Below are 12,197 nucleotides of genomic sequence, written 5' to 3'. Positions count from 1 at the left end.
TATAACTCCAGCTCTGCATTACTAATAAAATGGCTGCTAAGCTTTGAGTGACAATACATAAATTTAAGCAAAGCAAAAAATATATATATATATAAATTTAAAAAAATGAAAACAAAAGTGAAATTGTTCAGTTGGTATTAGTCACCCCAGGACTGAAGGAAAAAGAGAAAAAAACTATAAAACCCTGAAGGAAAAAAAAAAAAAATCAAAATAGAAGATAACTCAGCAAAACCGAGGATCTGAGGATCAGCCTATTGCAAGGAGCAGTGGAGAATGCTACTTCCCCATGTGATTACCATCTGCCTGACCAGCAGAAACTCAGTGGGTACCTGCATCAGAGATGGTAAGTACATTAGTGCTTAAGCTAATAGCATGTTAGTACCAGGCACTTACTGCACGTATAATCCAACAAATAGCATAATTGATGCATGCTCACAAATTGGGTTTGTGATCCTGCTTTCAAGAGTTCATGCACAGGAAAAAATACCCAAATAAAAGTGAGTAAAAACACTGAGAGTTTTATACTATACCACCACCCTATCTGTTTCTGGGTTGGTATATATAAGAGCAATCTATGAAAAGAAATAGAGATTTAGTATTTCTTTAATTCATGCTTTAAGGGCCATTGTGGATATGCATGCCCTTCTCTACATTTCTCTGTTATAGCACAGCACTGTGCAATATCCATTTTGGCATGTGGTGTGCAATGCATTGCTCAGATCACCTGTTTTGCTGGCATGCTTCCTCCTTTTCCATCCTAATTGGCAGAGGATGGTTTACCTTCCCAGGGTGACTCATCCTGCAGGCTGGTTGGCTCACACAGCATTCCTCCATCATCTGTACACAGAGGTATGTAAAGGCAGGATATGGGTGGAGAAGGAAGCGCAGCTCAATTATGGAATCAAGAATGCAAGAGGGAATGCGTGAAATTAATATTGGTAGAGGCAAATGCTGGCTTTCTTCCTAAAATCTTAAACTCTACCTACCTCTTAGGATGGCTTTCAGCAGAGACAAAGAATTGGGCTCACATTGCAGTCCAGGGAAATGATCTTCACGTAAATGTAAGAGATCCAGGCAGTTCACTGTGCCATCCAAATAAGCTAGCCACCAGAGCTGAGAAGAAAAAAAGAACTAGAAACAGTGGTGAGGGAAAGCTGATTTTTGAAGCAGAAATGAACTATCACTGTATTTCAGACAAATAAGATTAAAAAATGTAAATAGCAGTAGGAATGTCAAGGTTTGGGATAAGAAGGAATAAGCAAAAGTGGCACTTCGGCTTTTGAAGCCGCATGCTTTCCTGTAGCGAGGTCAGCTGTAACCTAAAGACTCATCAAGGAGATAGTTGTCTTGAGTGTGGGGAAGGAAGGAAGGGTGAGTCTGCTGGCCTGTGCATTTTTGCTTTGTGAGCAGCTACTAATGGGAGCAGCAGCCCTCGGTGATGGGCTAGTGCCTGGTGATATGGCCAGTAACAGGACCCCAGCAGCTTGCCAGCACTCGGTGACTCAGCCCAACAGCAGCTCTGAAAAATTTCTTCTTCTGTTGGTAGATCTATACAAATGTGCGCTCTCACTAAGCTCAACGCAGTCAACGCAATCTTTTTTTTTTTTTTTTTCTTTCTGGCACACAGTTGTTTATCAAGATAAACATGCAACGCTACTATCAATTCACATCAGCAGAGTTAATTTTAGTGTACACTAAAGTTTCCTGGAAGCCAAAGGAAATTAAATTCCAACTGAAAATTAGGCGTATGCCTAAATGCCTTTGCTGAATCTCACCCTGTATACCTGACCTGATGCCTCATGTTGTATGTTTTCTTGTTTTCAAGTGTTAAAAAATTCTTTCAGAGCTGACACTACACAAACTCTCTCATAACACAAAAATCAACTTTTTGTTCTCAAAGACTGGAAAAGAAATCTTCAGAACAAAATGCAAGAGTTATGAATAGGTGACTACATATAGCTTTTCTGAATTCACATATAGCTTTTCAGAATTCAAAAAAGATGAATTTTCCATGCTCATCATTAACCTTAATTAACCTAATTAATTCCCATCATTAATCATTGATGCAAATGAGCAGCTGCCTAGAGCAAGGTGAGACCCAAATCACTGTCAGAGCTGAGGGAATGGCTGGTGCAGTTCACCTTCTTCTCCAGCCCTAGAGCTGCCTGTATACCATACAGCCAATTCTATCTCACTGGACAGGTATCCCATGGGCAGCCCAGATAACCTGCCTTTTGTCCTGACAAACTGAGGATGAGCTGGAGCTACTGGGAGGATGTTATAGACAAGGGCAAGAACCCAAGGAAACAATCCTCCAACATGCCCACTATTCCCAAACCAACTGGTGAATAAAGCTATTAACTGTCAGTGATGTCACCCGATGGGAGCATACCAATGCTATACGTAAGAAATGAAAATAATTCAATCACTTACAAGCTAGTGTGTCCTACTGGCATCATATTTAGAGTTTTAGAACATTTTGTTGAAGGCAGTAATAACTGAAAGATAGGTAAATGGAAAATGAGATTAAAATTAATTGATGACTAAAAAAATAGCTCATGCTAGAGATTGCTTTCTTTGATAAATATGGAGACAAACATGCTTTTGGGTAGCTGGAAAAAATAGCATTTGGTATAAACAAAGCCTCAACAAAAATGTTAAGTGATGCCTGTATAAATATGCCACATCAGACATGCAATAAATGCTACAGTGATACATGACTTTATTTAGGAACGCATAACACAGATAATCAGGAAAAAAACAGACCAATGAGTAAGGCTGACTGTGGTTCCTCTTCCTGCTTACATCCTTAAGTCCTTGTAACACATCATTTGGCTATACATATAAGTTTTACAGTTACACTGCATGGCTAAATCGTGGTTAGCGTGTGTGATAAGTCATGCAATGGGAGTTCATTAGCTTGTGAAAAACACGGGGCCAATTGAACTGGGAATACCAGAAAGATAACACCACAGAAGTTAGGATATGAACCCAGAAAGTGAGGTGCATGAGTGAAAGATATGAAAGAAAACAGCAAAATATTCCTGCTCAAGGAACTCAAAGGGGAATTACAACATGAGAAAAGTGAGATGATGCATGCTTAGATTCCTGAGCAGGATCCTCAGCAGCAAGCACCAGCCCAGGTACTTGAGCATGTCATCACTGCAGCCCTAGTTATTAACATGGCAGCTCAGTGTGGGTTCCCACAAAATATGACTACTCTAAAGCTGTTGAGCAGCCACTCAGTTGTGTGCTGCTGTTCTGTATGTAAAGGGGGAGGGGTGTTACATCCTTTGGTAAGAACAGAACAACACTGTGGTTTGTGCAGCACATCCCAAATTCATAGGCGTAGACTGAAAACCAAAAATGAAGTCCTTTCAGCCCTGAGAGCTTACCGAAATAGGAAGACACATTTTCCTGTTTTTCTGGACAGCTATCCTTGGATTTTCTTCTCCTACAGCCTTCACGAAACCTCTGAAATGCCAGGAAATATGAGGCAAATTTGGTGTGTTCTGTTTCAAATTCTGAACAATTCTAGCCTATCTGCTTGCTTACTGTGTAGGTGATACTCTAATGGCTGCCACCAGTGCTTTCTGGGATTATGCAATTAGGTTTTTCCACATTGCTTGTGTCTACTCATACCCTTCTCTTGAGAAAAAAGATCTAGATTTAGGTTATACTATAAGTGATACAAATGAATAGTTGACCCCAATATGGTTCTGTGGGCTGAATAAAGACATGTTTTTTCATAAAAGTATATTACTGCAGTAATTGATTTCTTTAGAAAGAGTCAATTAGAGAGGAAATAGATACTGAAAGAGCATGAGCACAATGGACAAAAACAGAAAATGAGGAGGTGGTCGCTGGGGAAGAGAAATAGCTGAAAAAGAGGAAGAAACTATGAGTGAATCAAGGGGAGAGTATACTTCTCTTTATTTCATACAATATTATAGCTAAAATACGTCAATATCAGTGGTTTGTATTTATACAGACTCCTGGCAGGATTGGTGGCAATCCTGTAGCTCCTTCCTTCCAGCCAATGTCAAGGGAGCCACAGCACAAAGACAGCTTCTTTTTGCTCATCTGGTGAGGAGCAGTATTGTGGAGTCCTTATTAAAGTCCTAGAGCAGTTTAAGCAGCTTAAACTGCTTTACAAGCTTAAAGTGTCTAAGCCTGCAAAGCTGCTTAAAGCTATTTAAGCTGCTTAAGACACTTTAGGCTGCTGGAATGTGCTGTAGGGTTGTATGCAGCATCCTGGCCTACAAACCAACCTGTACATCTTTGGGTTTACAGGTCTGAGCAATGAGACCTCTTCAGTGGGGTTGCCAAAAGCAAGTTCAGCTGAGATGAGCTTGGTTTACTTGGGTCTATTTGTCTCTCTTCACTTTGGGATTTAGCCAGCCCTTGACATCTGATAGGCTTGTCTCAGGATTTTTGAACTTCTGCAGTATTTTACTCTTCTACAAGAGACTTACTTAATGGTAGGCCTGAAGCTAGCCTAATTCATTAGGTCAATTTTCATCCATTTGCACAACAAGATTCATGAGCTCTGGTGTTTGTTTTAAGAGATAACCTTCTTATGCACTATGAAATCATAGCTCTGGTGTCTAAAAGCCATATATATTTTTAAAAAGAAAAAGGACAAGCAAATATTCACTGAAGCATGGCCCAAACAGTGAACACCAAGTCTAAATATTTCTGATTTTCTGGAAGGTCATGTTTGTCCAGATTTTGACCTTATCTTTGAGGATTGTGGCCATTTTTTATTAGACTAAAATAACAATGCAAACACTTCTGATGTTCACAGTCACATTTAGATCAACAACATAGTGTACTGTGAGGAGCACAGATTTCCCTAGAAAACACCTGATACATTTATTTATTTTTAATACAAAGTTGTGACTAGAGTTTATCAGAAGTTTTTCATGGATTTGGTTTTCCAACAAAGAGCATATTTTCTTCAAACCTTAGTTCTGGTTAGTTTTCCTTCAGGAGCATGATTTTAAAAAGATTTATTTTGAGGTAACACAAAACGTATCACACTGCAGAATGCTACTTTATTTGCACTGTAATTCTGGTTGGCATTTTCTTGTGTATACCAGGGTCCCTGGAGGACTGTGGTTTCTATAATGTTCATTGTGCTCTGCTGCCTAAGATATATACGTGGTATACCGTGACTGCAACATTTTGGGTTTTGAATATTGAAATGTTTAGTTGTAATTCAAGCCCTCAAAAATTTCAAACTTTCCAAAGCACTTTTTTTTTTCTGATTTCTATATAACTATTTTTCCAAATTAGAAAAAAAAAAAAAAAAAAAGAAGAAGAAGATTAAAAATATTGCGAATAATGACTGAATTTCCCACAGACTTAGAAATCTTGACTTGTTAATTTTACCGAGGTCTATCTCTGTGCTGTTGTTTTCTAGACCCACTGGCACAAAAACAGGATTTTGTCCTTTTCCATTGGCAAAGACAATTTGATCTCTGTTTATTTTGGATATGTTTGTTTAATTTCTCATTTGAGCACTATCATAAATGATTAGGTCATTACTGCCCTGGGAAAATAACTAGTTTAATAATTAACTTGTACTTGCAAAGCTCTACGGCAACTGAAAAAAAATACTGTAGATTACACATAAATCATAGAAATATAGAGTTGGATGGTTACATAATCTGTTATTTCTCAATACTTTTAATCAAAGCTGTAGCTAACCTTCCTGTGGTTAGTTAGAACAAACCAAAACAAACAAACAAAAATCTAAGAAAAGGAGAGTATTTTAAGTCCAAAGAACAACCTGTGTAGTCTTCCATAATGACTAATGAACATGTCTGGGACTACACGTGGAATTAAATGTTTTCTTAGCCCAATCCTGTTATGGATTACCTTGTCATAACTTGAGTACTCCACTGTAGTTCTAGGAATCTCATCCACTATCTGTGAAATATTCATTTGATCCATCTTGTAACTATGAAGAAAGACCATATGTATCTTGGTAATGGTAGGTGGCAGTTTCTCTGATTTGTGTCAATATTAAGGACAGGATTATACAACCTTCTTAGATAATATATTCTAGTATTAATCTTTTCTTCTACTTACAACATGTTACTACAATACGTATCATAGTACATTACAAATAAAAAAAGCTTCTTGCCCATATATTTGGCGGAAATGGAAAAAACATTACCTTCTTTGTAATCATCTTTTATGTACATGAAAATTGGTGACTCTCATATAACCTTATATTTTATATATTAAAAAAAACAAACAAACAAACAAACAAACAAAAAAAAAACCTTGCAATCTTTCTTCTTGAATCTAATTTTCCAAACTTCTTGTCCTTGTTGATTTTTTCTGGATTGTTTCCAGTTTATCTACATCTTTCTTAGCTTATGTTGCCTCAGAGTAAAATACGATAGTTTAGCTGAGGCCTCACCAGTGCCAAGAAGAGCACACTAATTATCTCCTGTCTTAAATATAGTGTTGCTAGCAGACAATTCAAGAGAATTTAGAATTACATTAATCTATTTTCCTCAACAGCATCATACTGTTGGCTCATTAATAGACCTCATTAATCACTAGATCTTTATCTGCAGTGGCATTTTGTGGCTGCGCTTTTGATTTTGACCTCCTAAATGTGGTCCTCTGTGATTGTCTTTGTTCAATATTTTAATGTTGGAATTCAGAACCTTTCAGAGCACATCAAAACAATTTTGAATTCTAATTCCGTCCTTGAGCATATTTTACAAATCTTTACATGGTGTCATCTGCCAAAGCTTAGATGACAAAATCTGAGGTACACTTGCAAGTCTTTACTGAAACTCTGAACAGAATCCTATCTGTTAGGAGCTGTGCAAGACTTCTCTTCAGTATCCTCCTAGTACCCAACTGTATGCAGTTTCATGTCTACTAGTGGACTGATTTAGAGGTTATTATAAATGAGACAGCTTTCTCCAGTCCATTTACGAGCACACAGGACAGTGTCAAAAGCCTTACTTAGGTCAAGACACGCCTTGGGTCAAGATACAGTCAATTCTACTGTTTTTCCTTATCAATAGAACCAGTTCCTTTGATCAAGAAGGAAATTAGATTAACCTGACAAAATCATGTTGGCTGTTCCTTATCACCTTATTATTCACAGGGCATGTATGTGTTCACTTTTAGATAGTTTGTCCCACTATCTTTCTAGGTATTGAAGTTAGGTAGACTTCCCAGTAATTCCCTAGGTTCCTCGTTCCCCATTTTTAAAAGTAGAAATTGTTATAACCCTGCAAATCATGACCCACAATCAACAATTCCTTAATAGCGCTCAAATCAGAGCCTGCTGCAAATGTCACATTTAAGAAACATTATTGAACACTTTCCATCAGATATTTTTTAAAACCATGCGCCACAGCGGCAAGAATTAAGGAAAATCAAAGCTTTAAATTGAATGGGTGTTTTGCTTAAAATAATTTGCAGAATATGTGTTTTAATGTCAGATCTCTGACCATTACTAAAAGTCGTGTGAACACAAACTTATTCCCATATTAGGCTATACTGTTGCTGCAGGCCCCTGAGACTTACCGCTCTTCCAGGAACTCAGAGATAAGTTGAGAGTTCAGTATGTATTAAGTGAATTTCAGCAAGCTCTAGAGACTTGCATATATCTCATTTATTCAAACAATCTATGACTTTTTTTCTCCTTTTCTGGCGTATGTTCCCCTAGTTAAGAAATAGTATTGTTAAGTATCTGTCATTAATGTTTATGTGTATGTGAAGAATGTAGCAAAATAAACAACAAAACGTTTCACTCTACTTTGGGTATCTGTTATTTGTGCCTCTGCCTTTCTCTTCCTCTAACTCCTTGGTATTTATAAAACCTCTTTTTCTTCCATTTTATGCTCCAGGAAAGTTGTAACTCATTTTGTGATTTAGTCTTCTTGGTTATAACCCTAGATTCTTATACCACTGTTTTATTACTATCTCACTTATATGCCCTTGCCTTCACTCTTTGTAGGATTTCCTTTTTGATATTCAGGTCACTGGAGAATTCTCGATGCAGCCATACTGGTCTCTTTCTGCTTATCTTCCTTCTACATCAGGATGGTTTGCTGTTGTGCCTTCAGCACCATTTCATTTACTAACAACAGTTCTCCTAATCAAATTTATTTTTCTAATATCATCTTCACATGGGACAATTCATAACACCCTCAGCTGCTCTGATAAGTCATAGCCATTAGTTTTTAAACGTCTTAAACTATTTAAAAACAAAACAAAACTGGTACTGGTACATCTACACTTTTAACTTGAAAATAAGAACAGTTTTAAGATAGATTATATGTGCTCTAAGCAACTTAATTATAACTCATTTTAAAGAGCTACTTTGCCAGTGAAAAAGGGCTTGTCAGGATTTCAGCATGATGATTTATGATTCTGTCATAGTGACAGATGTTCTTCATGTATCTCTGACATCGTGATCTGGAATCACTGTGCTTTTTTCCATGTTTGCTGGTAAAAAAATGCACTATATAAATAATTTTATTTGTCTTCAAGGCCTCGCTCTGCATTAGCTTGGAAAACTGATATTTTTCAGAGGTGAGTTCTGTGTTAACAATCACATTACTGGTGATACTATACCATGACAGCAGCACTGCACACCCAGTTGGGCCCCCTTCCTGGATGCTTACCAGGCTGATATGCTCAAATCCAGCAAGGATCTGGCACGCTGCTGCACTCCTCTGAATCTTGGCAGACTTCAGCCACCATCTCTGTCTTCCACTTCTCAGTTCATCCTGTGGGCTGAGATTCCTGATCTTAAGCACTCTTTGTCTGCAATCAGGATTTATTAGCCATACATCTTGGTTGCTGAGATGCAAAATTTGAGCCTAGAGGGACAGAAAATAATTAAAGCATGAATACAGAAAAGCGTTCCTAATGGAGAAAGAGAGATGGAGAGCTGTAAGGAACTTCTTTCTGCAAGTCACCACCTTAGTCCCTGTACTGCATTTCACTGAGTAGAGGATACTGTGTTCCCTGTTATTTCTTTTTTCCCCTGGCCACTAGGGGAGACCCCGTCAGAGCAGACTTTGTTTTTTGCTAACTTAAAGCTTGCACGGAGAGGGAGACTGTAGTCAGCCTACCAAGGCATCAGCAGTTTGCATGGTTCAACATGGTTTACTTGGGGATATTTATTTCCCACAGAATGGGAGATCACAGCAATTCAATAGCCCTCCAGCTCTAGCCTTTTCTTAGGTACAAGAATTGTTCTCAGCACCCATGTTTCTGCCTAAAGGACTGCTGAGAGAAGCTGAAGGATCGAGACATTTATACAATAAAATGGTGGAGTGACACAAATATGTGAATATTTATATGTATTCCTCATGAAGTTTCACTGATGCAATTGGGATGAAAAATTACAATGGGAATTTCTACCAGCATAGCTGTATCAACTAGGCTTTGCATTTCTTCACAGCCTCAGCACAACCACTTTGGTAACATCTTATGGGATAAACATAGCTGAGGTTCAAAGGTCCCCAAAATACATCTTATCTCGGTGTACCAGGGAGCTTCCTAACAAAACTTCTGTTCCTATTAATATTTTATTATGATCTGCAGTCCCGATCTCTGTGACAGTTATGTTTACTGCTTAGTCTTGTTCATCTTTTGAGTTCTCAGAAAAAAAGATGTAGAAAAGCATCACACCACAAAAGGAAGAAGCTAGAGGAGAAGCAGTTTTGGCCGATAGGTTATAAAGCTATATCCTCACTAAGGGGAGAAAACAAAATAAGTGACCAGATACTAGTTCATATTAAATGCTTTGAGAAGACATAGCAGACTGTAGATCTTACTGATTAAATTATCCCACCCAAAAGCATGTTACACTGGTATAATTTCCTTCCCAAACTGATTATCTAAATAGTTTTTATTCAACATTGCTCTGGACTTTAGAGACTATGCCTTGAATATTTTATAAATGTCACTGTTTTCTGTCACTCTACTCTTTGTTTCATACATTCAGATCTAAGCCCTCGGTCTTCAACGTAGTCTTGTGCCTTTTTTTCCTTTTTCTTTTTTAATCTAGCTTACAATCATTTTTCCAGGGCACAGTTCTCTCCTTTTCCAGCTGTCACAGCCAGCAGAGGAATGGACTTCTGGGATCCTGTCTAGCTTTAGAGATCTATGTTCATGTACTCTATTGACCCATTGTAAAGTAATAAGTGAAATAAATGTGGTGGTTTTATCTCTTTCCCTGCTGGATAAGACTCCACATCACAAACACTACACTATAATTGAGGAGCCTCAGAAGCCTTTCAAAAGGGTTCAGCTGTGGAACAATACAGGGTAAGAGATTTTAAAACTGAAGTGTAAAGTTTTGCATGTTCATTTCTTCCTTGTGCTCAGACTTAATCAGCCCTGGTATTAGCTAAATGATTTTATGAGCTATAGATTCATCCATAAAATTGCAGTGAAATATTGCAATAATATTTATTTACACGAACTCTCCAGACTGGAGTTATTTTATAATGAACATTTTGAAAGGAAGTGAAAACTAAGCTATGCTAAGATTCAAATAGAGAGAACAGTTCTGCACTTAGGGAACAAAGACATCAATACATCTCTCTCAACTCTATTTTTTAAGACTGAGCTGTCAAATAGGTGCAATTAATAGGCAATCCAAATTCTGAATTTCAATACTAACTTCCTGATTATTATCAAAAGAGGATGATGTTGCTGCATTGTGGGTTTTCCTGAATACTGCATCACCAATTGGACTAAACCAAACCTGCCATGCTTTTTTTTTTATTATATGATTAGCAGTTAAGATGCCTGATAAGTAGAAGGACATCTTGTACTGCAGACAACATCAGAAGCTTTCACAAAGATGGAGTTTCATTAACAAAAGGTGTGCCTACAAGGACAATGGGCCTACAGAACCAGTGTGCCTTCAGGGGGCTGGGATTTAGGCAGGTTTGGGAGTTAGAGAAGCACAAGAATGGCTCTCCATCACTGCTGATACCCCCTAGTCGTGGCCTAAAGCAGTTGCACAGCTTCCAGACCATGGCTGGTGTACCGAGCGAGGTGTAGAGCAAGGGCAGAGAAGTTTGCTAGTACTCATAGCTACCCACAGGGCTGTGGTTGGAGTTATTCAACCATTAGCTAAATTTTGCAAGATTTTGCAGAACTGGAGCATGAAAGAAAATTACTTCTACAAAAGCGTCTGCTTGCAAAATGGCGAAGCTCATGACTACCAGTTCTGCAGAGCTTCAGACATCTGTAAAGTTGAAGGCTTAGATTCTATTCTTTAGGGTTTAGGAAATCAACAGAAGTTAACCTTCAGGCAAAAGACATCCAAATAATTCACTACCATGGTACAACTACAGAAATCAAGTTTCATAGACAGTTACCATTTCCTCCCTTCTTCAGGGCTGCAGATCTTTGAAATTATTCGGTCTCAAAAAAAATGCAAGTGGCATTGTTCTAAGATTTATACTTGTAAAATCGATATATCTGTCAGCTACTACATAAACTTATTTGGCTTTGAAATATTTATAACATGGCAGACAAACTAAGTACAAGTGGAGTTTGTTGTGTTATCACAAGACTGTCTTCTTCAGAAAACGTTCTTTTTAGTTTTATCCATTTTTCAGAAAGTCAGAAAAGTAATTACTATAAGCAGTATCATATTTTTTCTTTTTAAAAATATACCTCTAATTAGAACCCTTAGGGGAAAAAAATATCATCTGATTAAAGTTCTTGATCATGGTCATGAGCATACGTTCACATACTTGTAAGTCAAACCATTCTTTCTACCTTAGTAATTTGGTTCACAGCATTAGGGCAGCTTTGAAGCAATTCCCCAGACTGTCTGCACTTGTCACATATTAGTTGTTTTCTCATAGTGGTGCTGGTGTGCACAACATAGATTCCCATTGGGTAAAAGCCAACTAGGAGCTTTTCTCCCAGGCATTCCACCCTCAATGGAGCAGTGTGTCTTTCTGCTACAAGGACCTCCAGCATGTAGCTAGAGAACATGCCTACCCAGAAGGCTCTCAAACCCTGTGGTGTGGCTCAAAGCCTGAAGGAGGTTGCAGGGCCAAGAACTGCATTTATCTTCCTATTTGCTGTCAACTGTTTCAGCTCTCAACTGTTTCAGCAGTGTCTGCCTGTCTGCTGCTCTATCTTCATCCACCCAGACTTCAGATCTGAAACCCTTTCTC

The sequence above is a fragment of the Aythya marila genome (genome assembly GCF_965140915.1).
Source record: "Aythya marila genome assembly, chromosome: 1".
Lineage (NCBI taxonomy): Eukaryota > Metazoa > Chordata > Aves > Anseriformes > Anatidae > Aythya > Aythya marila.
This window is presented reverse-complemented; position numbering follows the sequence as displayed.